At 52.4% G+C, this 20,078-nt stretch overlaps 1 protein-coding gene across 2 annotated transcripts in view; it reads right to left on the bottom strand.

The window, feature by feature from the left end:
- The window catches only part of CLCN4 (chloride voltage-gated channel 4), a 74,729-nt gene extending 61,620 nt beyond the window's left edge, over positions 1 to 13,109 (bottom strand). For both annotated transcript variants that reach the window (XM_085007305.1, XM_001925227.7), the window contains exon 1: positions 13,046 to 13,109. The gene's annotated coding sequence lies outside the window, so the exon portion shown is untranslated. The remainder of the gene's footprint in view (positions 1 to 13,045) is intronic.
- Between the last annotated feature and the right edge of the window lie 6,969 nt (positions 13,110 to 20,078).

The raw sequence follows: 20,078 nt of genomic DNA, 5'->3' as shown, positions 1-20,078 counted from the left end.
TGTGGCTCTCCCTGGGCCTCCTGGCCGGCATTCCTGCCGCACCTAAGGAAGTTCGAGGGAAGCCTGGACCTTGGTCTCACGCACAGTTCTGGGTTGTAAGGCTGCCACAGGACCACACACCCGTGACCTGCCCTGCATATATGGCTCCGTCGTCTCCACCCAACTCCAAGAATAACTATTACAGCCGATGCTGTCCCACCCATGACCCGCGAAGCCTTCCAGTGAGCTCCAGTTGATTGCCAACTGCATCTCTGCTGATGAGGCCTGCCGGAAGTGCATTCCTGGGAGCAGGTGTTAAGAGACGACTCTCAGAACAGGTGCATAAATACCCCCCACTCCCTCGGACCCTTGCACGGGATCATTTCAAGGCATGTGTTCGGTACCCGTGCCGAAAACACTTCCCACTGCAGGCCGGAGACGGCTCTGCTCAGGAAGGCCTGCTGGCGAGGGTGGGCCTTAGCCGGCATCTGAGAACTTGGATTTCAGCAAGGGTCACACTATTCCCAGAACCGCGAAGAACGGCACATGCGGGCACAGTGACGGAGGCTGAACCCCTGCTCTCCCTTCCGGGAGTCCCCAAGTTTGCCACAAGCTGGACAAAGCGAGCCCACAGGACCAGCCCTCCATAAAAACCCGAGACTAACGAGCATCCCAGGGAGACAGCACTTCACACGTAGCGTCTCAACTCGCCGTGGGAAAATTCCCGCCTGATTCCGAGGGAAGACGACTCTGGAAGCCGAAGCCTGGTTTCCTCCAGACTCCGCCCCGTGCGCCTTGTCCCTTTGCTGAGTTTGTCCCACATCCTTGCACAGCAGTAAGTCACAGCCGTGACGACAACCATGTGCTGAGTCCCCTGAGTCCTCCCAGAGGTGAAGTGGGGGCTCATGACACAACAAGCACGGCTTCCTGGAGTTTCCGAAGCACGGAGGGAAGCTCCGGCCGCCCTTGGCGGGGAGGGAGGTGGATACCAGCCCAGCCTCTAACAGGTGCCACCTGCCTTTGCTGGTGGCCCCCCAGCGCCTCCCCCCAGGAGTCCCTGAGTGCCCAAGAAACGCCTCGCACTGGAACCCTTGTCTGGGGGTCCACTGCTAAGAGAACTCAAAGGAAGGCAGCATCACCTTGCTGCCACGAAGGTGCCCTGTCCCATTCCTTGAGCCAGTGACACCTTTGCCCGTGAAACCCCATGACTAACTTTTATGGCTAAACCGTCATGACCCGGGGCGAGGCAGAGTTACTAGGAATGACCCCAAAGCATGATCCTCAGAAGAAACAAACTGGCTAAGCTCTCCTAACGGGCAAAGTCAAACGCGCCAGCAGTTTAAGAGCGCAGGAAACGTCCCCGACATGCTCCTGACTGTGACAGACGCCCAGGCAGCCAGAAGGCCCAGGCTGTGCTGAGGCCTCCGGCGATTCCAGGACACGGGAGCACCGATGGCCACAACGGGATGCTGGCGGCCGATCGGGAGGGCTGGGGCCAGGGTCCAGGCAGACACACGGCTGCGGCATCGCTGGGGCGGGGCCTGAGAATCTGCATTTCTTACCAGCTTCCGGGAAGCCTCTCCGTGCATATATATATATATAGGACGAAAAGAACATGCAAACCACACTGGGGTCACTCAGAGTGAAACCAAGAGGTGGTGACACGCTGCTGCGACTGCATCACAGGCACCATGGTCCGCAGCTTTACCCTCTGCAGCAACACAAGTCTGAAGGGCACGACTTTCTCTCCCCTGCTCGGGGGTTTCTTTAACGGCTCGATCCAGCGTGATTTTGCCCTTACTGCTTTTCACCCAGGGGAAAAGCTGGGCTGACAAATGTAAAGACAGATTTCTGGAGTTCCCATTGGGGCTCGGTGGTAACGAACTCAACTAGGAACCATGAGGTTGCGGGTTCGATCCCTGGCCTCACTCAGTGGGTCGGGGATCCAGCGTTGCCGTGAGCTGTGGTGTAGGTCACAGACACGGCTCAGATCGGGCGTGGCTGTGGCTGTGGTGTAGACAGGCAGCTGCAGCTCCTATTCGACCCCTAGCCTGGGAACCTCCATGTGCCGCGTGTGCGGCCCTAAAAAGACTAAATAAATAAAGTCAGATTTCTTCCTCCGAGCAGGCGGCGAGCATCCTGGCTGATACCCAAACATCGGCATTTGACCCAGAATCGCAGGGCCGCAGGGAGTGGACTTTGGACCCGGCCCAGCAGTAAAGGCATCACAAACCGGCAATGCAGCAGCCAGGTGGGCCGAACCCTTCTTCGGCACAATTCGAACCGGAGGGGAGGGGAGGCGGACACTGCTTTATGACTCCCTCCCAACGCCCAAGAAATTTCTCTGAAATAAATTTTGAGGGGTGGCCCAGAGCTTTTACTATAGGACACCCTGTTCTACACAGAGATTCACGCTGGGAGCCTACGGTGCCGCAGAAACAAGAAGCTCGGCGAATCTACACACCCCAAGCCCCCGGATAAATGAACTGAACAAAACCAACAGAGGGGGGTCGTCTAATTAAATTGTTAAACCCAGTGCAAAGGAGGATAGCTTCCAAGCGGCAAGAGAAAAGAGACACACACACACACAGAGAAAACTATGCGTCTAGACACAACCACGAAGACGAACAACGGACACAGATGAAGTTTGCAAAGTCACGGTCAAGGGAAAGCCGGACACGGCAACGCCTGAGTCCGTTAATACCAGGTTCCAACAAGCAAGCCGGAGGCACGGCGCTCATCAGGCCAGCAGTCACCCTGGGGCTGGGGAAGGACCAGAAAGGACAGGGGGTGGCTTCTGGTGGCTGGTCACGTTGCGTTCCTTAATCGGGGCCCTGGTGACCCAGGCGGGATCACCTTGTGGCAGGTCGTCAAGCTGTACACGGACGCTTGCCACGCACTCCTGCACGTGTATCTCAATCAAAGGTTCACCAACGGCAATCCCATCCCGAAGAGCCATCAGCTCGCATTCAATCTCACTGCCTCGCTGTACAAAAGTTCACTTTTTAGCTGGCGTGCTGCAACACGTCCCTGACACGTCCGTGCAACACTTTTAAAATACCTACTGCATCAGCTCTTAGAAAAATGATCTCCCACCGAGATAATTCAGGCCAAAGGTCTGAACCCTCTGGCCGAGCAAAGGCCCTGGGGTTGGCAAACCCACCGTGACGTGGGCTCCAAGCTCTACTCCAGGCCGGAGCATGTTTCGCTGGCGCAGGGACAAAAGGGAAGATGGTCCTGCAGACAGTGACCTCCCAGGCTTGCCATGCTGGGTACTCAAAGTGACAGCCAGACATCCAAACCCCACTGGCAGTTGGGGGCTACTGGACTGAAGTCGCCAGGCTATGAAGACGGACACGGAAGGAGACGTTTTCCTGAAACACAGGCAGGTGTCCACTCACTTAAAATCAATACCCTGAAAGAGATCATCGGCTCGTCCTAACTTATAGTCAATAACCTAAACCATGCCTGGAGCTCCTCTCCTCCCAATGCTACAGAACAAACGACCACGGAGCTCAGCAAGTTACAACAATAAACATATGATCGTACACAACTTCTAAGGGTCAGGGATCTGGGAGCAGCTTGGCTGCGTCTTTCCGGCTCCAGGTCTCTCAGGAGGTTGTGGTCCAGCTGTTGGCCAGGCATCTGATGGCTGGACGGGGGCAGGAGGTCCCACGTCCAAGGCGGCGCCCACACACAGCTGGCCAGCTGTGCTGGCTGCTGGAGGGAGGTCTCTGCTCCGCTGCCCCCTGCACCTCCGCCGCGCTGCTTGAGCATCCTTAGGACATGGCAGCCGCTTCCGCCAGAACAGACGATCCACAGGAGCGAGGTGGAAGCAGCAGTCTCTCGGGACCTGACCTTGGAAGCCACACACTGGCCCTTCTAGGGCACCCGCTGGTGGCACGGTCAGCCTGGAGGGACTCAGTGTGGGAAGGGCTGCACATGGACATGAACACAGGAGGCAGAGGCATGGGGCACCTTGGAGGCCGGGTCCCCCACTAGTCAACACTCTTTGCCTCCCTTCACCTGCTTATCTGGAACCCTGCCAACTTCGAATTCCTTTGAGATGATGGAGTCTCACCTTTTAAAATGCACACACTGGAGCTCCTGTCATGGCGCAGTGGAAATGAATCCGACGAGGAACCATGAGGTTGCGGGTTCGATCCCTGGCCTCGCTCAGTGGGTTAAGGATCTGGCGTTGCCATGAGCTGTGCTGTAGGTCACAGACACAACTCGGATCTGGCCGTGCTGTGGCTGTGGTGTAGGCCGACAGCTGCAGCTCTGATTGGACCCCTAGCCTGGGAACCTCCATATGCCTCGGGTGCAGCCCTAAAAAGCAAAAATAAATAAATAAATAAAATGCAGACCCCTTCAGAACTGTGAGGGGACACGCTTCACCTGCCCCTTGAAGCCAGTCCTCTGGCCCCCAGCGGGGCTCCGGTGGGGGGATCAGACCCAAGGCACGGACCCTGAGAGGGGCCCCTGGTGGCCACGTGGTAAGGAACCAAGGGCCAGGGAACCAACAGGAGTCCCCAAGAAAAAAAAAACTCCAAGTCTCGGGACGTGCAAAAAGCGACAGGAAAATTCATCTCGGCCCATTTGAAAATGTTGCCTGGAGCAGGCAGAGCGGGTGGGTCACTTCCCCCTCCCCTTCCTCCTTCCCCTGGCCCCTGCCTTGCATCCAGCCCTCCCGCACCCCCTCTGCTTCCGCAGGGCTGGGGGCCGCCCTCTGTGGCACAGTTCCTGGGACCCCAGGCCCCCGGGCAGCAATCTGTCCCCTTTTGGAACATACCCTGCACGGTGGGAAGGGTATGAGGAAAACTGCCCGTGGCCTCGGGTGACACAATGGACCCAGTGTTCGCACATCCCGCCCCGGGGGGGCAGGGAGGCCTGGCACGAGGTCTCTGCGTTCCTGGCTCCTGGCGCCAAGGGCAGAGGACTGCGGATTTCCCCAGAGACTTCCCCTCACGATAATAATAACAACATTAACGACGACTTGGTACAGGGCTCCCACTCAGCACCTGACGCGTCCACCACCACCACCAGGGCTCCTGGCACTCTCTGAATTCAATACCAACCCCCTCGGGCCCACATTACAGATAAGCCAACTGAGGCAAAGGAGAGGTTAGGTCTCAAGGCCGAGTCCCACAGATAGTGAGCAGGGACCCAGACTCCCTTGGGGCCCCAAAGGCCCTTCCTCTTGGGTCCTGAGAGGATGGGACAGGCCTCGTTCCCCTCAGGACCCGAGCACCACCTGCTGCCACAGAGAGGGCGCCACTGCCACGCTTCTCCCCAACTGTGTGGAAGGAGCTCAAGGCAGGGCCCACTGGACCACCCTCCGACCCCTGGGGGGCGCAGATGGCAGAGACTTCTCATCTCCCTGTTCTGGAGGCCAGAAGCCTGACATCAAGGGGACAGCAGGTGTGCTGCCTGAGGGGCTACGAGGGCAGGATGGGTCCCAGGCCCCTGTCCGTGGCCTGCAGCCAGCCGTCTTCTCCCCGCATCCGTTCGCACCATCTTCTCTCTGCGCCTGTCTGTGCAGAGACTTCCTCTGCTTCTGGGGTCACCAGCCAGGATAAGTGGGGCCACCCTCACGGCCTCACTTTAACCTGATTCCCACTCTAAAGATCCTCTCTCCACAGAAGGTCACATCCTGAGGCACCAGGGGTTAGGACTTCAACATGTGCATTTGGAGAGATGCCGTTTCTGCCCCTAACAGCGGCTGAAGACACGCTGCTGGTGAGAAAGGCCACCCAGCATCGCCCCCTCTCCTGGGACCCCTGCAGACCGTCTTCTGCCACAACCATCTACTTTCTGCTCACGTGCGCTGCTCGCTCTCATGGATGAAAGCACAGTCACAGACTCGCAAGTGGCACCTCCGTGAGGGTTAAATGCAGGGAGGCATTCAACGCGGCCTCGACACGGCCTCCCACGTGTCCTCAGAGCAAGGCCATGGCAGGAACTTGGCCACCAGGGGGCCTGACAGTATTCCAGGGGGGGTTGCCAAGGTGAGGCCAGAAATGTCAGTCAATTCCTTTGTTTTGGGCAAAAGAGGTGAGAGGTTTGACTGTGCGAAGGGGAAAAACAGCGGGTCTTTAAATGTCGCAGCGGCCGCTTCTCCTACGCCACCTACGCCTCCCAGGGTTTGGGGACCGGAAGAGCAGCTCCATACTGAGCTACCCCAGCCCAGCAAGGGCCTCGATCCCCGAAGGAGGGAAGCTCCGTCCACCCCGGAGACACGTTAAAAAGTGCCAGGCAAGCACGGAGGAAGCAGCGTCCACTGCCAGCAGTGAGTCAGCAGGCCCCCGGCCACCAGAGCAAGGAGTGGGCTTCCCAAGGGGACACACAGAATGAAGCCCTGCTGCGTGATGCTCCCTGCAGCCACACCCCATACCCACCCTGGTGACAGCAGACAGCATTCTTGGGGATCAGAGGCCCGGCCCAGCCCCGCCCCACAGGGCTCTCCCCACACAGGACTGCAGGAAGGGGACAGTCACCTCCAAAAGGGAAGGCTCTGGTCTCCAGGGGAGGAGGGAAAGCTTGGGTACCTTCACCCCAAGGCCAAAAGGGAGCCTTTCTGGTGTCAGACGTGCAATGCATGTGCTGTCGCCTTTGCTGTCTCTGCGCACCTCTGCCCATCACCAGGCACCCTGTCCTGAGAGGGGGCGCAGGCGGCCTCCACCTTGAGGCGCTGTAATCACACGGTCGGGTTGACCAGACCTCCCGGACTCCTTTGATGGCCACGGCCCGCAGGTGCTGAGCTCAATGAGCTGGGGGCTCCATCTCTAAGCTACAGCTCACCTGGCCACTGTCCCAGCCTCCTCGCTGGCCACACTGCTTCCTTTCTCTCGCCCCTCTGACGGTTCTCCTTACAGCAGCCAGAGTGATCCTTTCACACGAGTCCCGACATGTCACTCTCCCACCCAAATGTAGCCAGTGGCTTGCCATCCTACTTAAGAGTCACCCAGGGTTGGTGCCACTCCGGCCACATCCCCAGTGGCCCGCCCCGGTTCCCCCTCTGTGCACCTCTCCCACTTGGCCTTCTCCAGACACACCAACCTCCTTGCTGTCTGTCCAATGCCCTCGGCCCTGGCTTGCCTCAGGGCCTTTGCACTGGCTGTTCCCTCAGCCCTGAGTTCTCTGCCCTCTCAATGTTCCCCTGGCGCCTGTTCAATCCCTGTTCACATGTGAGCCCTCAGAGAGGCCTCCGTGGCCGCCTTGTGTACTGGGCATCCTCACCCACCACTGCCCGCCCTCCGCCTCCCGCTAGAGTTCACTGCACCCAACAGCACAGCCTAGAAAATACAGTTATTTTCTCTTTCTTCAACTTGAATGTCGAACCTTGTCTGTTTGGTTCCCCAGTAAACCCTCTGCCTAGACCAGTAGGTCTCAACGGAAGGAGCCAGGGTGGCGGGGAGGGAGGCAATTTTGCCCACCAGGGAACACGTGGCAGCATCTAGAGTTCAGATGTCACGAGTGGGAGTGGGGCAGAGGCTGCCCCCCGCATCGACTACACTAAACCTCCTACAGAGCACAGGCCAAGCTCCCGGCACAGGACCATCCAGCCCAACGGTCCACGGTGTCCAGGGTGAGAAACCCTGGCCTAGACATACAGCGGGGACCCAGCAAATACTGGCTGAACAAAGGAGGATACGAAGGAGTGAGGAAGGAAGGAACACTGGGGCTCAGGTCTCATGGAGATGCCTTTGCAGTTCATGGGATACTGGCGGTCTTTTCTCAGGGTACACATATTTCACTTAATTTTTCTTCCAACAAATATGTAACGAGCACTCACCAGGCCCTCACAGAACCCACAGCAGAAAAAAGAACCTTTGGTATGAGGCATCTGGGGACCTGAGGGCTTCCCCAACGCTGTCCCTATTGGTCACATGACCTTAGGCAAGTCACCTGACTCCCCGGGACATCTCTGTCACATGGAAAATGTAAGGGTTGCTTTGATTTTGAAGCTGGCTTCCAACATCAAAATTCCATGCATTTCATTAATCCCACAGGTCCTTTTCTCTTTGGCATTGTCACATGCATGTCATTCATACCCTGAACACGGATGACAAAGGTTTGAGTAATCCACACAGCCGTCAGGAAGGGACTGGTTCAGCAGACTCCCACACCAGCCACATTCTGGAACACACTGTGAGCACGCTCGTATCAAATAGCCCCTGAACAACAGGAGTAAGAGAAACGAGGTATGGCAAGCGCTCCCATTCTTTCTCGAAAGGTACTTTCACGGACGGAATGAGTTACCACTACATGAAACAGCATGGATGGATCTCAAAATCACGCCTAGTCAAAGAAGCCAGGAGTTCCCACAGTGGCGCAATGGAAACGAATCTGACGAAGAACCATGAGGTTGCGGGCCTCGCTCGGTGGGTTAAGGATCCAGCGTTGCCCTGAGCTGTGGTGTAGGAGGTCTCGGACTCAGCTCGGATTCTGCGTTGCTGTGGCTGTGGTGTAGGCCAGCAGCTGTAGCTCGGATTCGACCCCCAGCCTGGGAACCTCCAGATGCCGCAGGTGTGGCGCCCCCCCCCCAAAAAAAGAAGAAGCCAGAAATACAAGTGCATAGAAGCCAGATAGCAAAGTGTACAGATGGTAGGGCTGCATATATATCAAGTTTAACAGGCACAAGGAAACCGTGCTGACCGGACAGAGGATTTGGCCAAAGGAGGGCATGAGGGGCCCTGGGTGAGGACCGAGAATGTTCCGTCTCGGTTTGTCAAAAGCAACTGAATGAAGACATCACTCCGTGTCCACTGCATCCCAAGAGAGAAAAGGTAAAGGCGAGAGCCACAGGCATTCCACACAGGGGTGTGTTTGCACAGACATTTTCTGAACGATATATGAGACCGAGGCCAGTAGGTGCCTTTGGAAAGGGAGTCGAGGGACTGCGAATGGGAAAGAGACTCCACTTTCTCTGCATAACCTTGATCCTGCTTGAAATTCTCACCACCTGCATCTATTACTACTTCAGTGAAAAAGTAATTCGAAAAATACTTTGTGGGTGTTGCGGGGGGGGCGGGGGGGGGGTAGCTCCCATTGTGGCTCAGCAGGCTAAGGACCTAACTAGTATTCATGAGGACACAAGTTCGATCCCTGGCCTCGCTCAGTGGGTTAAGGATCCGCCATTGCCGTGAGCCGTGGTGTAGGTCGCAGATGTGGCTCGGATCCCGCGTTGCTGTGGCTGTGGTGTAGGCCAGCGGCTACAGCTCCGATTCGACCCTTAGCCTGGGAATTTCCATAGGCCGAAGCTGCGCCCCTAAAAAGCAAAAATAGAAAAACCTTTGGCGGGGAGGGATGGACCTGGGGTTTGGGATCGGCATATGCACACATGCATTGGAGTGACTGGCCGGCAGGGACCTGCTGTGCGGCCCGGGGAACTCTACCCGATATTCTGGGAGCATCTACGTGGGAGAAGAATCCGAAAGAGAGTGCGTATGTATGTAACTGAGTGACCGTGTTGTACAGCAGAAATGATCACAACACTGGAAGTCGAATATAATTCAATAAAACTTTAAAAAATAGGACAAAAAAAAAGAAAAGAAAACCAAAAATACTTATCATCATGCTCCATAAAGGAAATCCACTCCCGCCCTTAGAAAGGAAAATTTCCGCCTGGCTGTGCCCTGACAACGTGGTCAGGCAAGGCTTTGATAATGAAGCCTTTCCCCCACCCGCCTCGGTGGTGAGAGAACAGGAGCCACGGCCACTAACTAACCCCCTTGGGCCTGGCCCAGGAGGGCGGAGGGCTGGCAGGGGATCCATCGGGCCTCAGGTCCCTGCACTTGGGGGTACCTGAGCTTCACCCCACATCTCAATCAGCATCCCCCAAATGCCCCCAAGTCTACCTTTCCTTCCTTCCTTCTCTTTTTGTTTTGTTTTTTGTTTTCTGTCTTTTTAGAGCTACACCCGCAGCATATGGAGGTTCCCAGGCTAGGGGTTGAATTGGAGCTGTTGCCACCAGCCTACACCACAGCCACAGCCACGCCAGATCTGCCAGATCCGAGCCGCGTCTGTGACCTACACCACAGCTCACGGCAACACCAGATCCTTAACCCACTGAGCAAGGCCGGGGATCGAACTCACAACCTCATGGTTCCTAGACAGATTCACTTCCACTGAGCCACAACAGGAACTCCCCTCCTTCCTTCTCTTTAACTCTTTCTTGTGCACATTTTTAAATGCACAGAACATGAAAAAGAGGCCAATGAATAACACCTATCAAATTAAGCCAGGGTTTTCCTATTTGATGGCATTTCCCTCATCTCACGCACTCACTCTCCATTTAACTGAACCATTTAAAAGAAAATTACTGAACAGAGTTCCCTGGTGGTCTAGTGTTTTTAGGACTACTCAGCGCTTTCACCGCTGTAACTCAGGTTCACTCCCTGGTCTGGGAACTGAGATCCCACATCAAGCCGCTGCACAGGGAAGCCAAATAAATAAATACAATAAAAAATAAAAGTAAATTATTGTGATTTGCAAAATGTGGTCTGGTTTCACCCTGAGGTTCCCCAAGACTCTTTTAAGCAGAACCATACTGTCAAAAAAAAAATTTTTTTTTTTTTGTCTTTTTAGGGTAGCACCTGCTGGCATATGCGAGTTCCCAGGCTAGGGGTCCAATCAGAGCTGTAGCTGCCGGCCTACACCACAGCAACGCCAGATCCTTAACCCACTGAGCAGGACCAGGGATCAAACCCGTGTCCTCATGGATGCTACTCAAGTTCGTTACCACTAAGCCACAAAGGAAACTCCCAAAAATGTTTATATGATCATCTTAAATTGGTATTTGCCTTTTTCCATTTTCATTCTCTCAGGAGTGGCCGGTGGCAGTTTCCAAAGGCCACATGACATGCTATTGTCACAGACTGAAAGCTGAAGCAAGTTTGAGAATTCATCTGCCCTCTCTTCAGCCACCCATGCCCATTAAATTTAAGAGATCTCCAAAAATGTTTAAAAAAAATTTTTTCAAGTAACTTACTGTTATCCTGACACTTTACCTCTAAATACTTCAGCACTGCATCACAAAATAAGGCTTGTCTACACACACACACACACACACACACACACACACACACACACGTAACAAATTACTCCACAACACCACTGCAGGACACACCGCCACCATCTCCCCACCACAGTGGGCACCAGTACCTCCTTTTGCCTCCTTAAAACACCTCCTCGCAGGTCCTGCTATGCCCACGTCAGTTAAAAAGCAAAACAAAAAACAATACACAAAAGACAGGGACTCTGGTCTATCCCAGTTCCAAACACTTTTTTCCTCTTTCCCTGACACGCTTTCTGCCAAGCTAGCTTCCCTGCTACAACTGGCACACCAACGGGCCCCCTCCCTTTTAACAGAAACTATTTCTGGAACCCCACAGCATAAAAAAAGGCTTCGCATTGTGTTTCCCCATATAGCCCACGTTTTGAAAGGGAATCAGATCTCCCACCAAGAGCTCAGCATTACACACGTCCCAGGAAAATGATCCCTAGACTACCACAGCCAGAAGAATATTTCCAGATCTTTCAAATCAGGGATTCCCAACCACTCAACAGAGCCCCACGAGGGGCACCTGGCAGGGTCTGGAGACCTTTCTGGTTGTCACAACTTGTGTGTGGGGGGGTGCTCCTGGCGTCTAGAGGGTAGAGGTCAAGGATGCTGCCGAGCTGCTGGCCCCACCAGAGACTCACGCAGCCCCACATGTCAACAGCACCAAGGTTGAGAAACTCTGATCTAAATTCCTTGGTTCCTCTGAGGACAGGAAAACTGAGGCCCAAAGACCCAATGTGGCTTTTTCCAGGCTCCACAGTCCCACAGCCAGAAACGGAAACAGGTCTCTATCGTCTGCTCTGCTCTAAGGTGGGGGCAGGGAGGAGAAGGGTGAGTGAAGACCTAAGGGCATTAACCTTCACAGCGGACCTGAACCAAATGAAGAAAACGGCAGGAAATTAACGACTCATTTACTGCAGCAACACACTGGGGTGGCCAAACTCGGAAAGAAATGCCTTCTTTAATGATCAACTTAAATAGCATGGCTTTACAGGTCTTCCAACAGTTGCTGACGTGGTCGGCCGACTCACGCGGTGGGTTCTAATACAATTAAGTGACACCACGGCTTCCAGAGCCGTCACGTTTTGCAGGAAACAACGCCACATTCTCCTCCGAAGGGTGTCCACACAGGTCCTGGCCTCAGGTCGGAATGTGAACCAGAGAAAGGAATGCAAACCCAGGTGGGAAGGAGAGTTCCATTAAAATCCCACCCCCTGTTCTGCTAAAATTGAAGTCACCTGATCCCCCCTCCATCTGCTGCTGAGTCATCAAGCCCCTTCTTTCCGCAGGCAAATTATTCAGCAAGGGAATTAAAAAGAACACTGAGAAATCATGGGTTTGGGTGTTCGTCTCCAACTCCACCCCCTTCTAAAAACCATTTTGTGCTTAAAAAGATGTAGCTGGTTTGCCCTCTCTTAAATGCGAATTGGAAGCTTTATCTTATCAGATACTGTTATTTTTTAATTTCCTTAAACGATGCGGAGGGGGAAAAAAGCCGCACTTCTGACATACTCCCTTTAAATGCTGAAACCTTGCAAAATAACGCAAAACAATTCAGACTGCATATCTAGCTCTTAAATTGCTAACCAAGAAGTTTCCAGCAAAGCAGCTTTTGCTTCAAAAGAAATCAGGCTAAATACTGAGGACAAATCCGTGCAGGGAGATTTAGCAAATGTGTCATTATTCAAGAAGCACAATGACAGCTGGTAAACAGTTGATAGTTATCTCTGACAAGCCCCTTTCTCGCCTCATAATGCATGTATTGTGATCGCTCCATTTTTTTTTTCCCCTCCTGTGCAAGAAGCCCAGGCCCCTGCCCACTTTCCCAGGACGGTCAAGCCAAGACCCATGTCACGCGGGAGCCCCCCCCGCCGCCCCCGCGCCCCCCTGGCGCCTGGCGCAGGCAGCGGCCGCAGCAGCCAGAGACCCCGCTTTCGCTCCCTTGGGGCGCCGACGGACTGCAGGCCCGTGGGCAGGGGCCCCGCCTGCAGCGTCCCTTACCTGCATTGCCGCATGGCGCAGGCCAGCCGCCCACCTGCACAGCATCCTAGAGCATCCTTTCTTCAGCGCGACGGCAGCGAGCGCGGTGACGTCACCGGGAGGCGGGCCCCGCGCCGCCACGTGACGCCCTCGGGGCTGGGAGGGGCGGGGTGGGAAGACCCTGGAAGTCCCGGGAGGTGGGGAGCCGGTGGCCGGGAAGCCCCGCTCCGGCTTCTTTTCAGCGCGGTTTGATGTGGGCACCTGGTGTAGCCTTGCACCGACTGTGGGGAACAAAGCACGCAGGAGAGACCCAGATGATTCCAGCCTCCACGCAGGTAATAGGATTTCAAAAGAACTAGCAATAAGGGGATTAGTAATGAAAGGAAATCATTGTTTATTTTTAACACCAAATACAGTGGAGAAAGAAATAAACGTATTTTGTGCAAATCATTGGGGCAGTTAAAATACAGAGCGCACACAGCTACTTTGAAGAGGGCCAGTGTTTCAAGTCGTCTATCAAATACGAGATCAAATATCAATGTGAAGCATATTCACTGTGGATATGTATACTCATTGCACTGACGAATAACCCTTTCAATTACTCTCAGTTAATCACGCTCAATTTATTTCAATAGTAACGTGTGTTTGCTAAAGGAAAAAATCGTGACATCACATATGGATACTACTTACTTGAACATCGGGTTACTTAAAATAAAGCGCTATTGCATCAACATGATTGTACTTGTGTCTGTGTTCTCAAGTCTTCTGGCAAAGAACCTGATCTCTCAGACATGCAAGTTAACTCACACCAGTTCATTATTTCACGTTTTCTAATTTTTATCACCTTCTGCGGAAGGGAGTCATCTTACTGTTAGAGAAAATATGGACAGTGAAGATACCAACTTTCTTGCCAAAGCACGTAAACCTTTTTGAAATGTGAAAGGGCAAAGGCGGGAACTTTCTCTTTGTAGTCCAGCTTCATATAGATTCGTTTCCTTTCTTTTGAGTTTAAATTACAATTTTAACATTCCCTTCCCACGCGCCCCTGAAAAAGATGTGACATGGATTGTTTTACAAGCAGGCCAGGGTTACAGACTTGCTATTTATTCCCGCAGCTTTCATGTCCTATATTTAACCCAGGCCCTTTGTACCACTATTCCCTCCTGATTAACCAAAGTGCTGTTCAGAAGGTCAGTCTCTAAGTGGGGGATAAATAACGGCCCTTGCCTCTCCTAGCGATCGATCATTTCCAGCTCGATTTTAAAAATCAACCAAGTGGCCGTGTGGCATTCTAGGTCCGTCCTCTCATGTGTTTTTCTGATAAGCAACTTACCTTTTGCTCCAGATGCCTGAGATATAAAATTAAAAAATAGCTACGGAGATCCCCGGCTCCAGTGGGTTGAGGGTCTGACAGAGACAGAAACTGACAAATTCATTTTCCGGCCGGAGGCAAATGTCGATTTCAGCAGCGGGCGCCCAGGGCCGGCCCCGCCCCCAACCCCCCCCCCCCCCCGTAACCTCCCAGCCGGGAGCCTGGCGGGGAGGGTCACGTGCGGCGCCCCGCCACTCAGCCCCGCCCCGCCGGCTCGGTCACCTCTCAGCTCCGGAGGCCGGCCCTGCCAATCCCTTTCACCTCTGGCGGTCAGTGCCTTCGAGTCCCGAGGGAACCCTGTGTCCCCGACCCTGGACGCGCTGCCCCGGGAGGCTGGGCTGCACGGAGTCCAGGGCTGGGAGTTCCTAGAATCAATGGGAGGCGGGGCGGGGGGTTGGTCTATAAAGTGCCCTCCCGAGGTCTGAAAAGACTCGCTGTGCGTTCCCGCTGGGCGGAAACGGCTCAAGTAGAGGCACCTCCCTTATGGTGGGGCGATTTTCTGGCCGGTAGGTTAGCTTCACCTTTTCTCTTCCAGGTGATAGTTCCCAGCGTTTAAAAAGAAGCAAAACAAACAAACAAAAACGACGGCAAACGGGCAATTCAGAAAAGGCCGAAAGGCGATTTTCAGCACAATGAGATCCTTCCCGACGCCCTCCGTCCCCACCTACGAAATTGTCCTTTTGGCAAAGGCTTTCAAAAACCCCCAGATAACACCCTTAAGAATGTAAATTGAACAATCTTCCCGGTGGGCTGGTTGAGCAATTCCTACCAAAAGCCTTCCGAATGTGTGCAGACTGGAAAACACTATTGGGCCCGGACAGGTCATTTTTTTTTTTCTCTGGGAACTTGCTTCTGGACGTAAAGAGGAAGGAAATGGAACGAATCGTGCAAGGAAAAATTGCTGAGCTATGATTTAGGACCTCGAAGCACCAGAAGCTCTTACTTAGGACCTCAAAGCACCTCAAAAACAGAGGATGGGTTAAATCATAAGACACTGGTCCAGTGGAAGAATTAAAACTGATAGGATGGTAGATACTTTAAAGACTTACAGTGTCTTAAATGAAACAAGGCCCAAAGCATTAGATGCTGAATGATCCAATGCTGATGAGGGGAAGCAGAATATGCCGCTTGGCCTATTGGTTATTTTACATTAAAATTACTTAAGAAACAGCCTAAGCATTGTCCCCCCACCCAAAACAAAAGAGCCTGTGGAAGTATAACCCAGCAGGACCCTAGGGCCCTTCCAGCATCCTCGGCTTAGCTCCGCTCTAAAGCACAGATAACAGTATTTGATGCGCATTTCCAGAGCTGTTTTACGCAGGTGAAAATCCCCCCCGCCCCGCCCCCACCAAATGGAGGAAGTTAACTTCTGGATGACCGGGAGCACACAGCCTCCAGACCTCCTGGAGCCTAAGGACCGCGGTTAAGGCCTCGGACTCGGCGCCACCAGCTCCCCATCAGCAAATCAGAGACTTAGGCACGAGCTGATCGCATACCCTGCGAACCCCCTCCCTCTCCTGGCTTTTCAAAATGCTTTACAATTTTGGTTTGGCGAGTTTGGGGTTTTTTTTTTTGGGGGGGTGGGGTCAGGGCACAAGCTACCCAGCTCCTTACCTAGGCCCTGCAATAAACCCTTCTCTGCTCCAAACCCTGTCTCAGTTTGTTTGGCCTCACTGTGCATCGGGCACACGAATGGGCGCTGGCAGAGGTACCCTTCCTGGACCAGGCAGATAGAAGACCTTCTTATCACCAGAGACCCCTTGGAAGGTTGTCTACACAAATCTTGTTACTTCACTAATTTGCTAGCCCAAACCCAAAGCGCTTTGATTTCCCACAATTGCCGTTTCCTTGTCTGGAGGTCTAAGAGCTGCCTGCTTTGGTGACTTCTCCGAATCATCCTTCTCTGGGCTCCCAAATAGGAGGGAATTAACTTGGTTTCTCTCCAGTCCATCTATTTTATGTCAATTGAATTATTAGGCCTGTCGAAAGATCTAGAAGGGAAGAAGGGAAAAGTTTTCTGCCCCTACAGTTTAATATATTTGTATCTACGCAAATACCTTTATCTATGAACATAGAAAACAACTCAGAAGCAAATGCACTAAAGTATCAACCTTAATGTTTCACTCATTTTTGAGATTAAGGGTACTTCTCACTTTCTTCTTTTTAGCTTAGCTGCATTTTCTAATTTTTCTCTAACATGCATTGCTTTTGTAAAAAGAAACAGTTTTTGCTTGTTTTTTAAAAGCACCATAGTAGACATGATTATGAAATATATCTCTTTTGATTTTTTTTTTTTTTTGGCTGCAACCGGGGCATAAGGAAGTTCCCAGGGCCAGGGATTAAACCCAAGCCTCAGCATGGACCCAAGTCTCCCTGTAGAGACAACACGGATCCTTAACCTGCTGTGCCACAGCAGGAGCTCCTTTTTTGCTACTTTTTAATGCAGGTTTCATTACTTGAAGATTCACAAATCTTAAAGCCCTGAGAGAACAATTCCTAGTCATAAAAATCTTTAGGAAAGAAGATGGCAGCCTGAAACTGGTGTTACTGGGGTTTTTTTTGGAGGGTTGTCTTTGGGGGGGGGCACACCCACGTCCTAGGGAGATTCCCAGGCAGGGGGTCCAATCAGAGCTGTAGCTGCTGGCCTACACCATAGCCACAGCAACACCAGATCTTTAACCCACTGAGTGAGGCCAGGGATCAAACCCACATCCTCATGGATATTGATCAGGTTCATTAACCACTGAGCCATGATGGGAACTCCGAACTGATGTTACTGTTTAATCATCTGTAGATCCAGCCTCAATTTCTCTTCCTTTCAAATTCACTTTCTCTTCTGCTCTGAGAGAAAGTCACCTGTCACCATCCTTCCTGAAAAGATTCTTCGCTTACTGGCGCCTTCTAGTTTCTTCACAGACTTCTCCTTGTCAATCACTTTGAATCGTTCACATTTTTTTTCCCTCTTATCTGCTGCTGGGACATTTGGCAATGTCTGGGGACATTGTTGGCCGCCACAACTCAGGAAGAGGGGTGCTTCTGGCATCTGGTGGCTGGAAGGCAGGGATGCTGCTCACCATCCCACAGCGCCCAGGACAGCCTCGAAACACAGAATGTTCCAGCCCAGAATATCATTGGTGCTGAAGTGGAGAAACCCTACTTTAGCGGTCCTTATAAAGTGTAATTTGATGCCCCAAATCTTCCATTCCCCAGCACCCCCCTCTTTTTTTGGGCTGTGCCCAGGGCATGCAGAAGTTCCCAGACCAGGGATCGAACCCATGGCACAGCAGTGATTATACCAGGTCCTTAACTGCTAGGCCACCAGGGAACTCCTCCTAGCCATTTGTAAGAGTTCCCCATTGTAGAACATGCTAGAAGCTCTGCTTCATTACAGTCCTTTAAATATTATACTGTTGGCACGTGTGAAGTATAATTGCCTGTATGTTCCTAGACTATTCCAGAATCAATGCACAGGAAGCTGGGAAAGGCAGTTATCCCTAGGGATTAAAACCCAGTGGCTGGGACACAGAAGAGGAAAGGAAGTTTTCATAGACATGGAAATACATTGCATGGTAAAAAAAAAAAAAAAAGAAAAACCAAAAAACTCTCTCTGGGATACAATGTTAGACCAGAACCAAGTGTCTCCAAATATTCTCATACTGCATCTTAAAATATTACATGACCATATTATAGTATCACTGTCTGTGCTATTTGCCAAGCTTCTGCAAGCCTCAATTTTCCCTTCTGTAAAGTGGGGAGCAGTGGTGGTGATAATAGTATCCACCACCTGGGGGCGCTCTGAGGCTGAAGTGAGAGATCTGGAAAGAGAAAGCAGCGCCTTGCAGAGCCTTCCTGGAACCTGAGACGCAAGGAAACATGTGTACCCCTATATATGCTCATCAAAATATCCTCCCATATTTTGAGCCAAGTGGAAAAAGCTAATAAAGACTCACACACACACACACACAACCAGACATAAAGCCCCACGTGGCCCAGCTTATTTGCACACCACTGTCAACTCACATAAACCCACCCACAGGGACGAGCAAGGCATGTAACCCCTGGCCACTTGGAAATGACTATTCCACTTACACAATAACGCAGGTTGTCAAACCACAACCTGTCTATTGAAAAATGTGACATTTTGCTCCTCGTGAATTGTTTGCATTAATCTTGATTTTTATGACTGGTATGGTATCTTGATTACTGAATTTTGTGGGGCTGATTTAAATGTCGCACCCAAGGGCAAGTACCTTCCTCACCTCCTCCAAATTCCAGCCCCAAGTGGCTGGTAAATTATCCTGGAAACGGTGTGTCTGATAAAAACCCAGAGGTGAGGACCGTATTTCATCTGTCTTTACGCAGTGAGCTCATGTGCATCCAAACACTTCCTCCCAATGGGCAAAGGAATGCGTTCCCCCACACCTAGGGGGGTGCTGTCCCCGTGGCCAACCTGAAAGATGTGGGGATAAGTGAATGAAGGAGATTATAGGAAGATTCCATCCAGCCTTCCCCAGGCACCCCCTGCTGTGGTCGCAGATCGCAATGGACATCTGAAAGCTGCACATGGGGGCCATGCCACCCCATTCGCTGTGACAAATGACAGCTTTGGAAGCCCTCTGCGCTCTGGCAGTGGAGTTCTTGTCAAGGACAGTGTCATTCCAGGACGCCTGAGAGCAGATCCTGTGTGTCACTACAGGCTCAGAGAACCCTTGCTCCCCCCTGAGAACCCATTATGCTGTTTTTCTCTCTGAAAAGAACTAGTAGCTGACAGCATCCCCTTTTTCTCTTTGGCTGCCAGGAAACTCAGGTTGTGCCAAGGCAATTCAGTAGACCTATCTCCTCAAGCTGGCCGAATGAGCACAGTGGAGCACAGATTCCAGAAGGCTGCGTGCCTCTGGCCACAGGTTCCAGGCAAGACATTTTCAAATGTCACAAAATGTACAGCCACTGCCTTTGGATGCAACCGGGAGCCGGCCTATCTTGTTCTAAATTAACAGGGGAGTGTCTGGTCACTTGTTTCTACGCAAAAATTGAGATGCATGACAAAAGCTTACACATATTGGAATAAAGCAACACACCCTTCAAAGGTGAACGTCTCTGTGGCTGTACAATGCCCCTCATTCCCAGAACCTGTGAATATGTTACCTTACTTGGCAAAAGGGACTTTGCAGCTGTGATTAGGTTAAGGTTCCTGCGACGGGGAGAAGATCTTTGGTTGTGTGGCTGGGCCCAGTGTGATCACGAGTCCTTCTAAGAGAGAAGGCAGGAGGGTTGGAGTCAGAGAAATTGTGACAACAGAAACACAAGTCAGAGAGACAGAGATTTGAAGGTGCTACATTGCTGGCCTTGGCTGTGTGACTGAGTCCAAGTTTCTACTGCTCGCCGCACAATAGGTCAATAAATCGAGAGATGTATTGGGAGTTCCCGTTGTGGCTCAGTGCAAAGGAACCTGACTAGTATCCAGGACGCCGCGGGATTGATCCCTGGCCTCGCTCAGTGGGTTAAGGATCCGGCATTGTCATGAGCTGTGGTGTAGGTGGCAGACGTGGTTTGAATCCTGTGTTGCTGTGGCTGTGGGGTAGGCCGGCAGCTACAGCTCTGATTTGACCCCTAGCCTGGGAACCTCCATATGCCGCTGGTGCAGCCCTAAAAAGAAAAAAAAAAAAATCAGGAGATGTGTTT

The sequence above is a fragment of the Sus scrofa genome, chromosome X (assembly GCF_054392235.1).
Source record: "Sus scrofa isolate SSC_HxYL_T2T_F1_AM1 chromosome X, Sscrofa_HxYL_maternal_Yorkshire_Landrace_v2.0, whole genome shotgun sequence".
Classification (NCBI taxonomy): Eukaryota; Metazoa; Chordata; class Mammalia; order Artiodactyla; family Suidae; genus Sus; species Sus scrofa.
The sequence above is the reverse complement of the archived record's forward strand: the minus strand, read 5'-3'. Positions and strand labels throughout refer to the sequence as shown.